Genomic DNA, 21,154 nt, shown 5'->3' on the forward strand with positions numbered 1-21,154 from the left:
CAAGAGGCGAGAATCCAAGGCTGAATTTCTGCTTTCGGTCTCTTGACTTTACAATTGCAGGCACCCTCAAATGAACTGCTGCTTGTTCTATAAGTGAGAGTAATTATTGCACTTATAAGTAAATTTGTGATATGTCACTCTTTACTTAAGTGCTAACATTTTTAATTACATTAATTTAATTAGATTAAATTGCATGCAAATTGATTGCATTATTTAATGTAACTTTCCGACTTGGAGTGTTCTCAAGTAATTGCAAAGACAACTTATTAATTTTCATTAATTTTTTATGTTTTCGTAGCCATTTTCCATTTAGAATTTAAATGAAAAGGGGGTATAAATTTAAATGGGGGGAAAAATCCCTTAATATACTTCAGAGATAAGTTGGAGAAATCTCAAATCTTGCTCCTCCAGATCTATGAGGTCCTATCTTGAGAAAGATATCATTAAAAAAACACCAAAACAACTTAGAGATGCTAATAAAATTATCTTATTTATTACTTTAGGCAGTGAGTGCAACTTCTTGAAAAGTCTTTAAAAGTAAATCAATAAGATAATAATAATTTTTCAAGTCCCTTATATCTCTCAATATTAAAGCACTTCTTATAAGAACAAGCATCTAAATGATAGGTACAGCCCCTAATGGCCAGATCCATAAGAAAATAATCCTGTGTCTGAATTCAGCTTATTTTATTGCAGAGCTTAAGAAAAGTTGCAATCCGCTTTATGTGCTGGAGTTTGTGAAAATGAGCTAATTCTGTTAAGGGCATTGTCTCCTTAATGACTGTATAATGACTGAGTTAATGCTAAATGCTGTAATAATATCTTTGTATTTTCTGATGTAACTGATTCATCCACGCCAGTAACTAACTTTCTTTCTGTCAGGGAATTAAGTGATGCATCAAACTGTACCAAAGGGAGAAAGAGTGACAATCTTTTTTTTTTTTTTTGGTAAAAGCTGGCTTTGCAGTATTTGCTAGAATGCATACCTAGAATATCCCAAATTTTTTATGCTCAAAAGTCAAAATTTTTCAAAAAGAAATTTTCTCTAATGGTAAATTTTAAAAGAGAGGCTCAAAGGCATGAAAGTTCTTTGTGTTGAGTTTTTAGAATTCTGTCTTGGGTATTTGGGGACTGCCATGGCATTGCAAGGGGGAAGGCTCTTCTGATGAACTGCAGTGATCTCTTCCAGAGTCCTAACATAGACCAATGGTTTAAATCATGGGAACCAAATTAGGGAAATAAAGCTAATAAAAGTTTTATTAGTTGAAATAGAACTGCCAATGGAGTTTAGACTTAGTCTGGTCCCAGGAGCAGCACTTTTTATAGCTGGGTTGCCAGAGCCTGCCTTGACTGATGCTCCTTGCTGGGCTCTGAGTGTAGCTCAGAGAGAGCTCACTCCAGTGCCGCTGGTGCATTCACAGTGTCACTGTCACTGCTTCTGCACTGAACCCCCCATCACTGCCAACCCAGGCCTCTCTGCATGGCATGGGTAAGAAAGATGTACAGGAGATTATTTCCAGTTAATCTAAAAATTTATTTAGAGTTATAAGTGCAGCTGAATGAAGGCTTAACTAGTTAGTTTATGGCTCCTATACAGATTTTTATTCAACACGTTAGTAATTGTTAAGATATAATTTATCTTCAACACCAACTGCAGTTTTTTAAAGAATAATAACAAACATGTTTTGAACACAAATACAAATCTTTGTCGTAATGTAAACCTAGAATAAGTTATTTGTGATTAATTTTGAATAGTTTGCCGCATAGAAATGAATTGGTCAAAGATGTTTCTGAAAAAGAGTCCATTTCACTTTCTTTTTCTTATTTCCCAATCACTTCAGCCCAGTAGCTTCATCTTCTAGTCAGGTTGCCTCCTCAGCTGCATCCTTTAAAAAGTACTGGATTCTTCCACTAGGAAAAAATGATTAATGAAATTATGTTGATGTGGTGAGGCAGTGTTTCTAAGTTGATATCTTTTGGGATTTTGGCTGTAATGTTTTGGCATACACACTTTGGTTTAAAATCTGGTGCCTGACTAAAAAACAACAGCAGAAAACAGTTGAACCCAGATTTTGACATGTTGTCACACCACCGCAGAAACAACTGGGAATATTTTAAACTCACTTTAATACATTTTAAGTGAACTATATGAAAAATATGCCTGAATGTAACTGTGCCTGCTGTTTCCTGCTTAGTTCTCTTCCAATACTTGTTGAATGATTTTTTCCTTTTTTTTTATTATTTCTAGTGGGAGAAAAAGACTACTGGAACCTGTAAAAATGTTCAAAAGCTGCTCATTGAGAAAAGAGAACTTTGGCTGCCCTTGGCAACAGCATGGGATTATGGATTAGGAATGGCAGTAACTGTAAAATGTAAGATACATGTTGGTTTGGTAAATGCATACAAAATGGCTAAGAAATAGCTACATAGTACTTAGATAGGGGCAGGACTATATTGAGTATTTCTTTCATACAAGAGGCAGAGAAACTGAAATAGTTTGCAAAAGTCTTTTTAGGTTTGAAGTCTACTCCATGAGAAATAGAAGGTCAACAACTTTATCAATTACTTCAAAGGGAGAATATTTGAAATTGTCGTGGTTTTTAAATTGCATTCTTTTTAGTCCATGTCCTTCAGGATCTTTATGTATTTTTTTAAAAAGCACAATTTTTTAGTCCTTTTATACCAGTTTTATAGAGAGAGGATAACCATGAGCCCATTCTTTTCCAACCAGGTTACATTTACAGGGGGAAAGCAGCAAGTGTCCCTGTTGAGCCATGATTTACAGGGTAAATAGCAAATGCCAAAGATTAAGTGGTGGTTTTCCCTTGTTTGGTGCTTAAGGGAAGAAATAGGGTTACTTCTCTGTTTAACTTGGGCTAAGTAATGCCACTCTTACAGTGTATCATTCTGTGCAAGTGCTTCAGCTCCTCAAGATGGGCATCTTGGGAACTGAACATGTCAGGAATTAGTGGTTTAAGCATGATGCCCTTTCTAGCTGAGGAAATAACTTTTTCCTGTCCTTTTCTTACTCCAGACTGCAGATTCTAAAATTCTTCAACAAAAAAAACCTACTTGACAGGTGAGGGAATGTTCCCACTGAAAATCTTTTCAGTCTGGCTGTGATCAGCCTGGCTGACCATGTAAAATATAAATTCATGTTAGATGTTGATTGCTGCAATATCTAAAGTGTATTTTAACATGAAGATGATAATACTGAATTTTATCTGTGGGTGAGTTATTAAGACACCTAAAATAGCAGACTTCCTGAAGTAAAATTCCTTAAATTGGTGAATTGTCAAGGTTAGTCTGTAAAGAAAGCTGCTGACGTGGAACTCAGGAAACCAGAGTAATTCTGGGCACATTCCATGAGCAGAAAAACCCCAATATGCTGAGCCAGGCTGCATGTTTTTGTTGCTGTCCTTTGGACAACAGCGAGCTTTGCTTCACCAGCTCGGAGCAATAAACGTGCAGGATTATTGCTTTAGGAACACTTCACTTTCATATGCTAAGGGAATAACAATCTACTGTCAATTTTCAGCAGCAGCAAGAGACAGAAAGTGAGGACTGAGAGCTTTAATCTGGGGGGCTGGAGACCCAGCCCACAGACGAGGTGGGGTTTCAAAGGAAAGCAGGCACAAGGTGTGGTTATGGCTATGGCATCCCTGGGATTACAAAACCAGAACAGGCACCACGTACTTCAGTTCTCTTTACCTACTGCAGAAAAAAGGAGCCTAAATTTTTCCAGGAAATTGTAATTGTGAGGGCTTTGGTAAAATTAGTTTGGACCTAACGTTTCACAAGTTATATTACTGTCTTTGTTAACAAATACAATTTCTTGTTCAAACTACATAATACAATCTTTGATTTATGCCAGTTCCTAACTACATAGTCTATACTAGGGCTGGGCAGTGGAGCTAGAAAAGGTAATATTTTGTTTATGCAGGGTACTTAGAAATTTTTGGTGTAGGTTTTTATTTTGGATTTTCTGTGCTTCAGCATTTTTTCCTTTGAACCTTTGAATTTTATATCTATTAAAAGAGTACATGCAGCCTCTTAACAAAAATTAGAACTTCTACTGTATTGAGTACCTCCCATCTATATAGCTGTAGATTATCCTACCCTCATCTGGATGAGGCAAGTCTGGTATTTAGGTAATGGTTTCATCCCCATTTAAATTAGAGATGGAGTTGTTGTTCTTTTCCTAATTTTTATCTATAGAAGTCTTTTATTGAGGCTCAAGAATTGCTGCATAATTGGTGAGGAGGCAGTTTAATAGGACAGTGCCAAAATTTGGACCTGAATCCATTGGTTTTGGATTACAGTGAAGGTGTACTTTGTGGACAAGCTCAGCTCTGAATCCTAACTGGCTCAATTTTTGCCCAGAAACTTGAACTCGAAGGTTATCTTTGCCTTGCCCTTGAGTCTGTGGTGCTGCTTTGCTCTGGGAGGTGATAAGGTGCAGCTTCTCTGCCAGAGCAGCTCATTGTGTGCTGGGATGTTTCTCTCTGTGTACATGAGGTTCTACAGGTCTGAAAGAGGGGACCACAGATATATTACCTTTATTACCTTACCCCTTCCCTGGGTAAGGTAATAAAGGTAATATATAAATATTACATAAATATGTGTAACGTGTAGCCTTTTGATGCCATAGTTGGTCCCCATATAATGTGGACTGAGCTGTGTGGTACAGGGATGGATTATTGGTGTTCATTACATGCTTTTCCATGAGAAAGCCCATGGAAGGCTAAAGGCTTAAGGCAGCATTCTTGAGCTGTTGAGCTAAAAATGGGGCCTTGATGCAAATTGAGTCAGTTCTGATGGAACCAGCAAACCAGAACTGAAAATTTCAGAAAATATTCAGAAATACTAACACCAAGGAATAGTTTATTGTGATCACATTGCTATCAAGCACTTCTCTACTCCCAGACTTTTAGACATATTTGGAAGGTAGTATGGTACACTAGTGAAAAAGAATCATTTAAACCATGAATTTCTGTAGCATTAGTCATTGCTGCTATTTGTAAGGCTTAATCTCTCATTGATAAATATGCTTTACTTAATGCTTTTTTCTGAATTACTTCTTTACTATCTGAGTGGGGTCATATACTAGGCTAATCTTGAATTTTTTGACTGTGTCTATTTTGCTAATAATAATTCAAAGTTCATCCAGAACTTTTAATTATTATTAAATAAAAACAAACCAGACTGAAACCAGAATGACAGTCTCAAGGTACGTTTTATACAGAAGAGATAAACCAAGAACCAGCACACCTGATGAATATATGTTTCACAAACATATGTGAATATATGTCTTATGTTTAGTGAAATGCGATTTTGACCTTGGCCTTCTTGATTCATTTGCAAATTGAACTACTTAGAACTCAGAAGACCCAGAATACAGCTGGGCAAACAAGGTTCTGACAGTTTTGAGATCTCTTTCTAATGGTGTCTAATGCCAACTTCAGATTATTGCACAAAATGTGTTCTGTTCATACAGTTGTTTTTATTCATTGCCACCAAGAACTGGGAAAGTTAATTTTCTTGTTATAAACATAATGTATGGATCTTATTAAAGATGAATACAATCTAGAGAACACTGAACTGATAAATGCATTTTTACAAGACCGTTAAAGGTCTATCTAAATTTTAAAAACCGATGAGTAGAATGAAGCAATGTCTCAATGTGAACACCTAAATGTTTTCTTTCTGCAACTGTAGCCTTTATTTTTACTCTGCTAGATTTATACTACACAAGAGCACTGGAACTATTAAAGCCAGACGTGATTGGTTTGCAGCTTTTTCCACCTAGAGGTATGATGGCATGTTTTATTTTCTTTAATTATGGCACAATTATTTGCTACTCACACTCTTTGTGAGTAGCTGCTTGATCTTTTCTTTACTAGTCCACCTTTTGCCTCCCAAAGTGTGCTTTCCAAAGTCTGAAATACCTAGAATTTATCCAGACTATTATTTTTGCAAATCTACAAAGTGAAATATTGCATGGAAACACCATTAGCAATACAGATATTTAGCTAAACACTTTTAACCAACACAAGCTTATGATAAAGTGTCAGGTGCCCTGCTTCATTAAATAGCACAAATTGAACAGATCAATTCAGTGAGCCATTAACAGCATTATGCAGAGATATCTTTAGACACTGCAGCTATGCTTCATCAAAATGTGTCTATTCTCTTCTTCCTCTTGCTATTTGAATCCCCTCACTGAGCTATGCATTGTGGTGATACCGTAAACTTTCAAACCTGAAACTAGCAGAGAGGTTTTATTGTAAAAACAAATGCAGCTCTAGGAATTTGGCTTAGCAGGCAGGACCACTTGAAGTTTCACCTTTCAAAGTACTTTTGTCCTTTTTTAAATTTATTCCTGTTCCAGGCAAAAGTTTAATGGACCAATTAATAATTCATAAAATACTTGGCACAATAAAAGGATTTACTTCCGTGTCAGGTAATATCAGGAATCCTGGTACTGATTTTTGAGACAATGCAAAAGCTGCAGTATCAGATCATTTTTACATTTTCTTGGAGGTATTGTGAAAGGGTACACTGTACCAAAAAGGCTTCTAATGAAATGTGTCCCTGAAGGGGACAAGTGGGAAGCAAGATGAGTTCATTTTTTTGTTGCAGAATGCAGTGATTTGAGCACAACATTAAGAAAAATATACCCATTTGAATCAAAGGACAGGATGACTGAACATCCTTTTGGGTTAAATGATGTATATATGCCCAAGGTTTTATTTTGTCACTAGTCTATGAAGTGATGTGCAAAGAGAGGAGAATAAAAGGAAGTGATCTAATAGCCAAGGTGTAAGCGTGCTGTTTATTCATGGTCAGTGGTAGTTCTCCAAGAACATTAGTAATAACCTTTCCAAAGTCCTGATTACAGAGGGAGATGCTGTGTGTATTAACAGCTGGTCTTTGCCCAAGAGAATCTGCACCCAGACTGACAAAACCAAAAAAGCCCAGCAAGTCAAGGGAAAAACCAAGGCAACGGCATTTGAGTAGAATGACAAAGATGCACTTGAGCTAAACCAAGTTAAGTAGATGACATCACAGTGGAAGAAGAGAGTTGTTTAGAGTGCCTCTCACTTAACAGATTAATTTGATAATTGTGAAAAAGGAAAAAGTGGGAAGCTAGTATGTTATGTTTTGTAGGAATCTGCACGGTAAGAGATATCTGAATTTTATCTCCTAGTTTTAAGGAACATGTACAAGATTTGTTCTCTGGTTGCTTTGTTCCAGAATCTAGACACTCACCAACCTAGCTTGCTTCAATAAGAAGCAAAACTACTATACTTATTCAGAAATTAATGCAGAAATTTATGTAGCTCTGATTGAAACTTTTTTTTTCCTAATTAAAAGATAACCAGTAAAGTGATTTTTTAAAGACTTACAAATTTTTTACTTTACTTAAAGAAACAACATTGCATTACAGTGCCTGATCTGCTTTGGCATGAAATAAGATCTAGGCTTTCCTGATTAAAACCTTTTATCATTACTCACAACAAAAAATACTAAGAAATTTTGAAATTAAACTGTGTTTGGAAACTGTGGCACTAAATTGCAATGCAGGATATATTTGAATTGGGCATTTAGTTATCCATACTTTTGGTTTATAAATTGTCGGCTACGAGAAGATTTTGGATATTAATCAGTATGAACAGAGTTATGCAAAAAGAAAGCTAAAAATATTCTAGGGCAAGATTGAACATATTTGTAATGATGTTTAAAATCCTTGAAAGAATATAATTTCATTTAGTCAGGGGGTTTTCCTTGTTTTGTTGCAGTATTAGCTTGGGTCTCACATCTGATGTAACATTTGTGACCCAGCTCCCTTCAGCCCCCAGTATTCCAGAGTTATTGAATCCATACTGTTTTGGTGGTGTCAGCTGTGTACTGCCTTCGTTTCTCTGGATGCTGAAACTGATCCAGGGTAACCAACCTGGTGTTCCCTGCTCTGGAATGAGACCAGCAGGAACTGGTAACCTTTCATTGGGTGAGGAGCAGCAGGGTCTTCCTTTGCGAGGCCAAGGCAGGGCTGAAGGAGGAGGAGGAGGAGGAAGACTCTGTCCTCCTGCCGTCCCACAGGGCTCTTGTGGTCCTGCCAACCCTCTCATCTGAGTGTCCATAAAGGGTATAATATGTGAGGGTGCAATACTTGTGGTGCACACAGCTCGCATGTGGGTTTGCATATGGAAGTGGCCATCACATGCCCTCCAGGATATCTTCAAGAACTCTTCATGTTTTCCCTTCCTGTGATTGTACCTGACGTTCCCATAAGGACATAAGAAAGGTGACAGTACCATGGGAGTGGTACCTCTAAATTCTTTCAGCCAGCTCTTGCATCAGCCCTGTGTGTGCAGAAAGGACAAGCGTACCCCATATTTAACAGTGTGGGGTACTTGTTGTTTAGAGAAGAAATCAAAAATAGAGCAAAAAATATTCATGCACCTCTCCAGTGCAGTGGAAAGAGGATTAATAGGATGCTATGGATACTTCTCACTCTTACGTTTTTAAATTTTATTCATCTTTGCTTTTAACCTCAAAGAAAATTTTACTTACATACCTGGGAGAACACACTGGCAATGGCTTTTCATGGGGTGGAAGTCCTTTCTGTTTATTTCTGCAGATGGAATTACAGCCAAAAGCCTTTCCTTCAGCACAGTTCCGCTCGTAACTGCTGCACATCTTGACATTGCTGTATTAAATAATTATTAACTGGGGGAAAACAGAGCAATGGTTTAAATTTCTCAATTATAAGTTCCAGGTCATATTAATTATTCTGAAAACCATTCAACAGCTTAATAAGACAAGGGTTTGACCATAAGTGTTATTTCCATTTGTTTGTGTTATTTGAGACTGTTGTAACTGGCTGCTTAATGGTCTGTGTCATGTAGGTGTATTATTATCTCTCATTGGCACATTTTACTCAGTTATCATTAATGGCATAGAATGTCTTTCCCATCATTTTCTCTTGGAATCCCAGATAGAGAGCAAGATCAGTGACGGTTTTATCAGTGAGTTACATTAAGCTGCTCTTTGCCACTTCATCTCAGACTGGTCCCTGCTCTACATAATGTCACTGCCACTCCACTCTCTCATTTGCCAAATGAATAGCAGGGCTCTCATTAAATTAATGCTATGATTTTTTTGCAATGGATTACTGGCAATATGTTCAGTTTGCTCTTTTGATTTTACTGAAAAATGACTCTCAAGTACCAAAGAATAAATAACCACAATTATATAAGAACTAAAGAAAATAAAATGGTATTTGAGTTATAAAATCAGTCATGGTTCTTGACTGAAAATTCAGCAGTAATTGGGGAGATTAGAGGCAGTGAAGCACATTAGTGCAGCTTGCAGACCTACTGTGTGGTCACTTGTCTTTTTATTTGTGCTAAGTAATACAGCAGGTAGAAGAGAATAAAGAACAGCTTCTTAGTCACTCCTGTCTGGATAAGTCTGCACCTGACAGGTTTATAGTCAGAAAATCTTACATATCCACGAGCTCTAAAGGAATGAAATTTTCATTTTCTGACTAGAGAAATCCAAAGTATTCAAGTATTTAACCCCCAGAGAAACAACAATCTTGCTATTATCAGGAGAAAATGATGTGTGCTCTTCTCTTTTCTTAGATATGGAGGAGGGCAAGCAGGAGGAGAAGCAACCAGTTTGCAATATTCTAGTCATGGAAATTGGCTGGAAAACCAGGAAATCCAACCACATAGCCATTCCTTCAGCCTAGTAAGCCCTTTCTGGTTTGAAAGCAGTGCTGTGTCAATGTTTGTTGACTGTTGGCCAAATATGAGTATTATTGCCAAGGGAATGAGCTAAAGGCTCCTGAAAAATCAGTGTAAAATAAAGTAATAACATGAAACTCGTTAAGAAGAGACAGGGGGAAAGAGTGAGAATGTTCATGTGGGCTTTGGCAGCCAAATTGCATTGCCAATAGCACAGAAGCAGTTAGAAGATGACAGAATCATTAGGTTGGAAGAGAGACCTTCAAGATCATAGAGTCCAACCCATGCCCCAACACCTCAACAAAACCTTGGAACCGAGTGCCACATCCAGTCTTGTTTTACCACATCCAGGGATGCTGACTCCGCCACCTCCCTGGGCAGACCATGCCAGAACTTCATCACTCTTAAGACAAGTAAAGAAAGGTGAGCTTGTAAGAAGCACATGGTGTGACATGAAGGTGAGAGGGTTATTAGGCTAGGTGTGAGAGATGACTCTGAGAACTGCGGAGAATTCTGAGATCAAGTGATTTCCTGAGTCACAAATTCATCGCTAATTTAATTTAGATTAAAAGGAGGACAGGAGCTATAAAAATGCTGCACCAGGTTTCTGGAGTTATTTCAGGTTTGGGGTTTGTTTAAATCAGACACATTACCATGTTCATTGGTCATGGTGCCATGTCTGAAGACTCATGACCCGAGCATCCCTTCAGGTTTGAACTGTCATGTTGTCTCATTCTGACCCTACACCAAAACAGTTCTGTGTTTACAGGGATGCCATGGCTGGCACTGCCAAACAGGGAAGTGCTAATGCTGGAAAACTTTAAAAATCCAGATTAATAGTACAAGCAAGACCACTGTACAGGATATTTCTTGTCTGGGGGAGCTGCTGCCTTGCAATATTTCATAGAGTCATATAATGGTTAGGACTGGAGGGGATTGGAAGAAACCTGAAAGATTATGTAAATAAACATTGGATGGTTTTCAGAATTATCATCTGGAATTGATAAAAAGTAGGAAATAGGAGTATATGCTCTCTCTGGGAAAGTTGAGCATTTGTTATGATTTATTCAGAAGTACTTGTGACTAGCTAGTAGGGTAGATGCTCTGCTATTCTAATCAAGATTTGAATTTCTTTACCTTGTACACGTTGTAGCTCACCAAAGAATCCACCATTTCAAAAATAAAATGAAGCTGAAGGCCAAAGGAGCAGATTCTAAACAAAATCTGGAAAGCAGCTATTACTTTTGGACAATTCAAAAGAACTAAGAATTTTAGGTATATTCTCACTTTCAGAAAATGAACCACCATACATCAAATGCTTTCCTTTAATTTTAAGTGCTACTAATCTCCTTATGCCAGAGTCTCCTAAGGGCAGGAGATGAGGCCATTTTCTTGCCCTTCTCTGTAGCAACCAGGAAAAATGTGCATCTGCTTCTCTTCAAGATGCTTTACTGTGCAGAAGATGAGACGGTGAGACATCCACTGCTCTGCCCAAGTTGGTTGGTGTCATTGTCAGCTCCCAGCTCTTTGCACTGCCCATTTTTAGGGACTTACAGCGTATTCCCACCTCTTTAGTGTCCTTATGATTTTTGGATTGAGCAGGATAATTCACAGAGGGAGAGTTCTAAGAGAACCCAGAGTATAAAAACTGCTTTGGCATCTGGGCATGTGGCTACTGAGGAACATTTCAAGTTGTATTTGAATGTGGCTACTGAGGAAAATTTCAAGCTGACCACATTATATGGAGCAATATCTCACAGCAGACTTGTGTTACTAGGTGACTGCCAGAGAAATTCTTTGTATTACCCTCCTAAATTTTGGTCATCAGAGAAACTTTCAATCAGATAAAGCTGGGAGGCTTTTTTAGTCTTTGCAAATAGTCAGCTGTCCATTTGCTGAGTCTTTTTCCGGTATCTGTCAAACCAAATAAACCAAATGGCTTGCAGTGTATTATCTGACATTTGAAGCAAGTAAAAGGCAAGGTAAAGATCAGTGTAGGCCACTGATATAATAGTATGTTGAAATGAAATTAATAAACATGGGTGTTCTGATGTGTATTTTATACTTACGTGTTTCACGCTTATTTATGGTGTCATGACGACTTTTATCACCATCTTTTTCATTGTCTTTTTTAGTAGTGCTAGAAAATTGTAAAATGTATGGGTAGAAATAAAAGAAAATCATTGGAAATTAGATTTTTTTAAACTGTAAGGTAAGATGCCAATAGATCATGCTCTGGAACAGGTTGCCCAGAGAGGATGTGGAAACTCCAACCCTGCAGTTGTAAAAATCTCGCCTGAGCAAGGTCTTGAGTAACCCCATCACGCTTTGAAGCTGGTCTTTGCAGGCCTTCAGATGTGCCTTCCAACTCCTCCATTCATTTGAAACATCAAATCTGGCTTAAGCATTTTGAGCAATGCTTCCTTTCTGAGTTTCTCATGTGCTGAGGCCTTTGTGGAAGGAAAGGTGAATCTGAGGAGCGGGGCAGTGTTGGAGCTGTTGCTGCACGTGGCAGTAAAACAGATGGCTGACAAGTACCGTGATCAAAGGATGCTGATTTCTGTGTGTTGATAGCATCTAGAAAACACTGTGGGAAATCTTTATGATAAGCCTGTATTACATATAAAATAATACTTTTTTTCTTTTTTTTCCCCTGCCAGGGGTATATTAGCATGATTTACATGTATAAGGAAGGAATATAAACTTTTATTTCGATGATAAAGTATTTTTTAGGAGACATCTTGTAGTCCAGTTTGTTGCAGAATGTTCTGAACTGCACTTTTTAATTCAAAAAACATTTTTCTTCCTAGAAAGGAAAGTAGAAAAGTAATCAGTTTCTTTTACCAGGAAGATGGAATTTTGTTTCTTATTTTATTCATTGCTAATTGGCTTCAAATTGCCAATAATAACACAAACCTTAAAAAATTTGTTTTAATCATGTTAGCATATCAAATGCTTGCTCTGGAATACTCTCTGGCATGTCAAGAACACTGATAGCTGGGTCACTTCTTTAAACATCTTTTTGGAGACTTCATATCATTAATTTTGTAATTCTGTAAGTGTGTTTTGTCACATCAGCCTTCTTGTTGAAAATAATATTCTCTTGCTTAATAGAACAAGAAATTACCCTTGAGATATTTATTTTGCTATAAATTTTCCTGGTCAGTAATAATATGCTGACATTTCTGCTGAGAGAACTTGATGAAATCTTGTGGGTTTGACCTATCCTTGAGAATCACTCCTGGGAAAAGTGCACACTACAGCAGAAAGTGTTGGAGTTCTGATGTGATGATGTCATGTTAAATTCATTAGGAGTACACAAAAACTGAAATTTTGTTAGCCTCAGAAGATGATGAAGTACGAACCTCTGTAGTAGAAGGGAAAAAGATGAGTGGAAGAGAAAGAGAAAAATTGTTTGTTCTTGCCTGTTTTCTGACCTTCTTGACCTTATGCTGTCAAAATAGATGGAGAAGACCACTGAGCCTTCTTTCTTTCCTTCTACCATCCATTTTGGATTGATCTGCATCTTCTTGCACTTCAGTTTCTAGCAGGTGTTTTATTGTGGTTTAACTTTGGATATTTGCCATTAGTTTGTCTCTTGATTTTCAAGTAATTTTAGTAATCTGAATAATTATAATGAGAGTTAGAGTTACAGCAAAACAAAACAAAACTTCTTTATTCAAACTGTATCTTAGGTGGCCTTCTGTACCTTAGTGCTGTATTCCCAAAATCTCAGGTTTATTTGGGTGAGCAAGGTAGGACCCATCAGTCTAAGCAAAGGCATCTGTACAACAGCAACTTTGGGTTTTAGTCTCCCATGCAGTTATCCATTTTATTCAAAATTGAAGTCTGACACAGATCAGCTGCCTAGTCTCTCCATGAGCTGCCAGGGAATGATCAGCACAGGGGGCAGTGCTCAGAAGTCAGGTGGGGCAGATCCTTCTCCTGCCCTTTACAGATAGGCAACTAAGAGAATGCTCATGCAAATAACTCGTCTGGATAAGCAAAAACCTGACTCTAAATTAAGCTAAAATGTTTTTGAAATATTGACTTGAGGTTAAAACAGGATCCCAAGACACAGCAAGTTGTTTTATGTGCTCAGACTCCATTTGGGAGCCCTGAGCCCATGCAGGTCAGTGTTTCTGTCTGAGTTGAACAGCTCTGTGACACAAACTCTGCCCCAGTGTCCCAGAATACAAACTGGTTTTCCATTACAGAATGTTCTAGCATTACTCCCAGCAATTTCTAAGGTACTGATGGTATTTCAGCTGATCTTTATAAAGGGAAAATAACCTCTGAAGGCAGAATGAAGGATGAAGAACTCTTTCAGTGGCAAGGCTTCATCCAGCACCACTGTTGAGACTTTGTTGCGTGAGCACTCCAACGCTGAGGAAGGCAGGACCTCAGCACCTTTCCAGAGTGTGCTCCTGGCAGATGAGCTCTAAACCGTCCAGACTATGCTCTCACTTGCAACTCCTATATCAGAAACTGAACTGCTGGTTCTCTGGGCTTTTTTGAAGAATTTTTATTACCAACAAAAAAAGTTGGCAGTACCCTTTCAGAGCACACGAAGGAAAAACATTAAAGTTTTCAACAAGATTGAAAACTGGGTTAATTGCTGTTTATTAAATTTCTTGACATGATTTTGTTTCATTCTTCAAGGTTTCCAGGGTTTATTTATTGCTTTTCAATGCAGTTAGCACAACTCACGAGGAAGGGTAGATACCATGTTTCAGTTTGTTATTCTTTAGCAAATAGTTCACTTAAGCTTCTTGAAATGCTACTATTGAGGAGGAATTAATTGAGTGCTGCTGACATAGAATGATTATCTTCTCCTTTAGACTTGTGATTGTAAACAGATTTTACTTTTGCTTGAGGCAGTGTCACTGCATTTTATATGAAACAATAATATTGTTTTCTGAAATGCTATATTCTGTGATTCAAATTTTTTTCTTTATTAAGATTATATTTAATTAGTACTGAGTGGGAGAGAGACACATACTAATACCTGGATTTGGGGCTTTTTTTCTCCTTTTTGGAGTGTGAGGCTGCTCATTTTGTTTGTTGGCAGCTAGGCTTTGTTTCAGTGTGAGCAGTGCCTTTGCAACAAGTGTGGTTCTGGTTAGATCCTGAGTAGGTCTCATGGTTTGAGCCCAGCTAAATCCCCAGAGCTGCTCATCCCTGCCCTGCCAGTGGGATGGGGAGGAGAATCAGAAGGGGAAAAGTGAGAAAACCCATGTGTTGCTATAAAGATGGTTTTATAGGGAAAGCAAAAGCCATGCACACAACCAAAGCAAATATAAAAGTAAGATTTCCCATGTTGAATAGTTTGCTTTTCTTGAGCCCTGTGTGTTTTCCTTCACCCCCCACCTGCCTTCTACCTTTTTTGTTTTACTTTCTTGTCAATATTTCATTATATTTTCTATCAGTCTCTTTTAAATGAGAGACGGGAGGAAATGAGAAAGAGAACCACAGTTCAAATGGTATTTCTTCGCAGTGAAGTAAAAACACCTTAAGAATTAAGACCAAGTCATTCCTTGCAACTGCAATTATCAATCCCTGTAAAAATCAGTGTGGTAATCTTCAGATTACATCTACCTCTGCAATTGGAGGAGTCAGAAGTTTCATGAGCTTTCAATTAAACTAAACTAAATACAAGAAAGTAGAGGATCTGGCTGAACTATGATTTCTTCTATGCAGCTACTTGGTTTCAAGTAGTATATAAACAAAATAGTTCATTATTGCATTCAGAGGCATAGGGTCAGATATTAGAATGCTTCCAGTAACCTTGTTAGAGAAACTGTGAACTGAAATGAAAGAAAAAGTTTAAACATATTTCTTTGTTGCCTTTTTTTTTACTGGGCACGCAGCAAAATCAGAAATTTTCAGTAAAAGTTCCAAATGCCATTAGGGAAAATATAGAGTTTAATTGTTCTTCATTCTTGATGAAAAACCTAAGAAAAGGTTTGAAATTATTAATAAAAAAGTCATTGTTGAGTTTTGAAGCTTGCAATAATGTGATTGTTGCCCCTTCCTGAGACCCAGTCCATTGTGCCCTGGCTATCTGCAAGGAGATGTGGACATGGTTGTGTGTGTCTTCTTTTTCCTCTATGACGTGTTGTATTTAATAGTTCTCAAGTGTAAATGGACAAAAATTGCCTTTTCTGAGATGTGGAATACTTAACTTTTTCATCTATGAGACAGAAAAAGTATCTGGAGAGAAACCCAGGATTGCTGAAATCTTTTAAGATTTGCAACAGTTCTGCCATTGTGAATAGTGCTTTTAAAAATACAGCTATGAAACTGTTACAATAAATTTCTCACGTGTTATTTGTCATTCCATTTATTAGGTAAGAAATAACCAGTATCTGAATTTCATTTCGTGACTACTCTTTGCCCTCCATCTTTTAATTCCCTGTTATTGCTTGTCGAGTATTTTAATTTATATGTTATTAAAACTTGCTTTTCACTTTAAAGTGCTTCAGATTCTTGGTTTTCTTCAGTGCATGATAGTACTTCTCAGAGTCTTTATTCCAGTTACAGAACACTCCCAATTCCAGTCTGAGGTGCTCTTAAAGATAAAAGGGGAAAATATATTGTAGAAAAATAAAAAACCCCAAACAGCTTTTTGATACTAAACAAATATTTCAGTGAGTTTCCTGCTATGACAGGAGCACAGCATTTTGGTGATGAAAGATTGAGAACCTCTGTTGTACCAAAATACCAAGGTCAGTCTTTCTTCAAACAAAAAGCCAGAAACTATTGCAATTAAAAAAAAAAAAATGATCTTACAACCAAACTTTATACCTTGCAGCATGATCCTTAACTGAAAGGGCCTGTGTTCCAGGTTAGAGAATTAATCTTTTGATTTGGCCGTATTGCAATTAGGTTTGCTTTCATTTCTTAATTTTATTGTGCTTACTTATATGCTATTTTGAAATATCAACACTGTTTTTATCATATATTTCATTAGCATCCCACTAGAAGGAAAAGGTATTCTGAATAAACCTTTTTCTGTATGTATAAGTATTCCTAATTATTCACCATCTCCTTGTGAACTGCTGACTGCTGCTCTTTGGGAGCTGTGGCCATAGGTGGGTTTATGTGTAAAATCAAATGTTAGTCCCATTATTATCAATCTGTAGGTGAAAATCTATATGCAGGTAGTATTTTTGTGCCATGAAAGACTCTTGGAAACAGTGGTTTAGTTCCATGATGGCAGGAGATATTTGTGAATATGATCAACAATGTCAGGAACTGAAAATTCACCAAGTCGGGCAGGGATCACTGCCACCTTTGATTAGAATCAGACATTCAGCAGCACTTCTGACAGTTTGTTATACACAAAGCTTTTAGTTATGCAGCTCCTCTCTCCTTTTAAGCTGTCTAGAACATTGCCAAACAATAATTTCTTCCTTGAAGTTGTAGTTTTTGGGTATGGAAAGCCTTTTGACATTGGAGATATGTAGAACTTTGCTTTGATGGTGAACTTGCTTCTTCTTGCCTGAGACCATCCACAGAGCAACTTGCCAAGAAGTTTATTTGGATTAGGAAGTTCAGGAAAAAGAGAGGCATGCAATTTTACCTTTAGGAAATGTTTCTTCAAAGACACTTGCTTTCATCTCCTCTCTGTGTTTTCCTGTCCTTCATGGTGTGACACTTAGTGCCAGGGGGATTTGAGTCTTTTTCAGGTAGGTGTTTTTGAGAACTGGATTTGACAACAGAGTTTTTTTTAGAGAAGGAGCTGTGCAGACAGCATTTGACATAGTTATACATGTAGGTATACTGATAATGAGGAAATGAAAATACTTGTTAGCTGGACAAATAGTATGCTCAAACCTGGAATGCTGTTCTTATCCTGTCACAGCACAGGCATGCTATGGTGATTTAAAGGTTTGGAATTGGGCACCAAGATGCTGTGATGGGATGTGAGTTTCCACTATTATGAGTATGTTATTCATCCATAACTCCTCAGGACTTCAGCCCTACAGATTTCTTTGCTTTGTCTTATTCAGAGCTATTTTTACTTTTGAGAGTTTGATAAAATTATTTCATCATTTCTAGTTATGCTGGAAAATAAGGCTTTCCTAATTTAATTAAGCTACTTGTTTTAGATAGCAACAAAAAAAAATCAAGTAGAACCAATCTCAGCACTAAACTTTCAGTTGGAATAAAAATGCTGAAGTCTAAGCAAGGAAAAATGAATGTTGGAATTACATATGGCTAAGCAGAGGCTAAGAGCAGTGGTTCAGAAACAAGTTGGGTGGATTTTTAGGCTGTAAAGTCTCTACTGTAGTGCCCATTAATGACATTAAAAATGACATGTTACTACGTTGAGAAATAGCAGTCTTCACTTCATCTTCTTTGCCTTGGAAAGTTTTCAGAGACCAAGATTTTAGGGTTTGTTTTTTGTTTTGATTTTTGGGGTGGTGGTTTTGTTTTTTGGGGTTTTTTCAGGGGATTTTTTGTGGTTGTTTTTTTTTTTTTTTTTTCCTATTTGCTAGGGTTTTTGTTTTGTTTTGTTTTTTTGTTTTGGGTTTGTTTTTGTTTTTTTTTCCTGTTAGTGGCATAATGTTATATGTAAGGAATCCAGACTGGAAAAATTGCACTTCACCAAGTAAAGGTCTATATTCTTTTTTCTTTAGCTGTTTTCTGCCATGCTGACACTTCCAGTGCACAGCCCAGGTGATGTAGGCAGGGCTGAGGACAGAGGCAGCGTTCCACAGCTGCTCCCTGTCTCAAGGTGTGCATGGACAGCAGTGGGAATGGCCAGTGAGGGAAAGGGACACACACACGGGGGATTCCCAGGAGAAGGCTGTTGTGTGCTGCAGTGTGCAGCAGCCTTTGTTCTGTGTTATTTTCTGTTCCTGGCTGCAATCAGGAGCTCAGGCTGAGGGAGCAGCGCAGCAGTCCTGCCACAGGGGTGCAACACTGTACTTGCAGCCTGCTCCCAGGTACCCTCCTTGCCCTGCCTAGCTGGGTGGGATGGAGTTTGTCAGCTAATTTTAACGCAGGGAAGTTAGGTGTGGTCCAGGGAGATATTTAGAGGAAGTTTAGTGAAAGAAGAGTTATCATAGCCATAATATTCCATACTGTTGTGAGAAAAAGGAATCAGTTAAATGCTGCCTTACTAAGGACCACATCCAGCATGCCCTGCATCATTAGCACACAACTGCACCCTGTTCCACCACCATCAAAATGGGCTCAAATCCACTCTAGCTCCATCCTCTCTCTCTACTGGAGAAATAATAGCACCAAGCAAGTCTTGTTTCCTTAATGGTTGTTGTCATTATATCTGATAACTATCACAAAGAGAAGAAATGATTTATTTTGCATATTTTAGACTGTTAACATCCTCTACTTGTCAAATTCTATGGTACTACAGACAGGGCTGTCACTCTGTATTAATTTGCCCCTCAGCAAAACAAAGGTACATGCTGTACTCAGTGTAAAGCTGAAGTGACAGAGTCCTTTATGCAAGTAAAATAAATACATCCCTGTCACTTTGAAATCAGCAGCGTTCCCTGGCGTGATTTTACAGGTGCTAGGGGAGGTTAAAGGAGGAATTGAGAGAGAGCAAACTTATTGACTTTCCTTGCATATATATGTATCTATACTGATTTTAACCTTGCCCATAAAAGGTCAAGCATAAAGTTATTTCCTCAGAGCAGCTGTCTTCAGGGGGTTGAGTTAACATAGATGGAGAGTGCCATAGAAAAAAAAGTTCATTTTACCCTAATTGGATTAAGATCAGTCTAACGCATACTGGAAGGGTGAGGTTTCACTCAGCTGCAAACTGCTGGGTTGACAGAAAAGGATTAATTTATGTGCCTCTTCTCAGGTTGTTGACTAATAACATATTGATTGTATCTGTAAGATATGCAGAGTGTCTGTCAGAAGGAAGCCACTCTGGAATTGAAAATTGCCAGCATATCTGACATGATCAAAACTAGATTAATACCATTAAGCAGCATTAAGTAGGCTGCAGCATGTATCAGATACAGAGCTTTATGTCACATCTCAGAGCAGGACACCATAACCAGGCATAATTCCCAACTTCAGCAATGAGTGACTGATTTGTGCCGTTCCCGACATTTTTTTTCTGCTTTTCTTTTATGTGTTCCTGCAGACATATTGAACTACCACAGTTTAATCCCAGAAGAGCCTGCAGGTGGTATTGTCCTTGCATTGCAGAGTTATTAAATTCTTAAGGTCACCATAAAAAAGGTTCCATTAAATTGAGTTAATAAAAACATTGGGCAAAGGTTTGCTAAGAGAGCAGGTATCAAAGCCCTGGGAATTGGACTGTCTATTATAACATCAAGCTAAAAGAATATTTTAAACATAGCAATATGAAGATGCCAGAAATGCTGCTTCTGTGAAGTTTTGGTGTGGGTGGGGTGGAACACTTGTGCCTTGCTGAATGAAATGTCCTGTTTAATATTCGGGTGTTTTTCAGAAGGAATGGGCTCTAGCAATTTTCACTGAAGAAAACTTTAAACTTTCAACAAAGGAATTCTCTTCTGTTGTTGGCCTCATAGATTCCTGCATAAAGAGACACAAAGATAAATAGGTATACATAAAAATGCAGATTAGAGATATAGATCCATGGGTGATCTGTTGTTAACCCCTGTTTTGTATTTATCAAGGGCAACTGTGCCTGGTGTTTTTCCAGTAATGCTGAGGTATTCTGAATGTTTTTAGTCAGGGTAGCTCCTGAAGAAGAGCAGGATTTAAAACCATTTAAAGCCAATTTCATCAACCAACTCTGGAATGAAGCCTCTGATGAGAAAAAATGTTGATAACTTTGACTTATCTTTTTAATATGTCTTTTTTATGACTGATGATTTCTTTTCTTTGAATGTTAGTATGAGATTTCAGCTCCACTGAGGTAAATAGTGAATCCTTCATTTGCTTCAATACAACCTAGATTTCAGCACAAGAAAAAGCATGTAGTTTTGCTGAAATATATTATTATGGCTTTAAAATGAATAGGTAATGCCATTTTCAACTCCAAAATATCAAGAGGTGATGAATTAAAACCTTTGTTTGCTGCATTTATTGGCAATGAAGTAAAAGGAAATTTCTATATTAGCAATTAATTTAGGACCAGTCTAAGGTTTTAGTTTTGGATGACAGGACTTGCAGTAAATTACATATTTAATTACACAAAACAATAAGGCTCTTTCATGTGGTGAATGAGAGTTGCATAGGGCATTTTTAAATAATCAACTTCTTCATAAGGGTGCTAGAGTTCCTTTATTTGCAATATGACTCCATTTCTCCTTTTTTTCTTTAACAGAAGAATTTTAGCATATATAAAATGTAGGGGTCTTTTTTGTAAAGGTCTGCTTTGTAAGCTATATTAATTTTTTATGTTTGCTGGTTAGACTGGAGAT

This window comes from Melozone crissalis, unplaced genomic scaffold (assembly GCF_028551555.1).
Source record: "Melozone crissalis strain CALT ecotype California unplaced genomic scaffold, PUWL_Pcris_2 ptg000045l_1, whole genome shotgun sequence".
Lineage (NCBI taxonomy): Eukaryota > Metazoa > Chordata > Aves > Passeriformes > Passerellidae > Melozone > Melozone crissalis.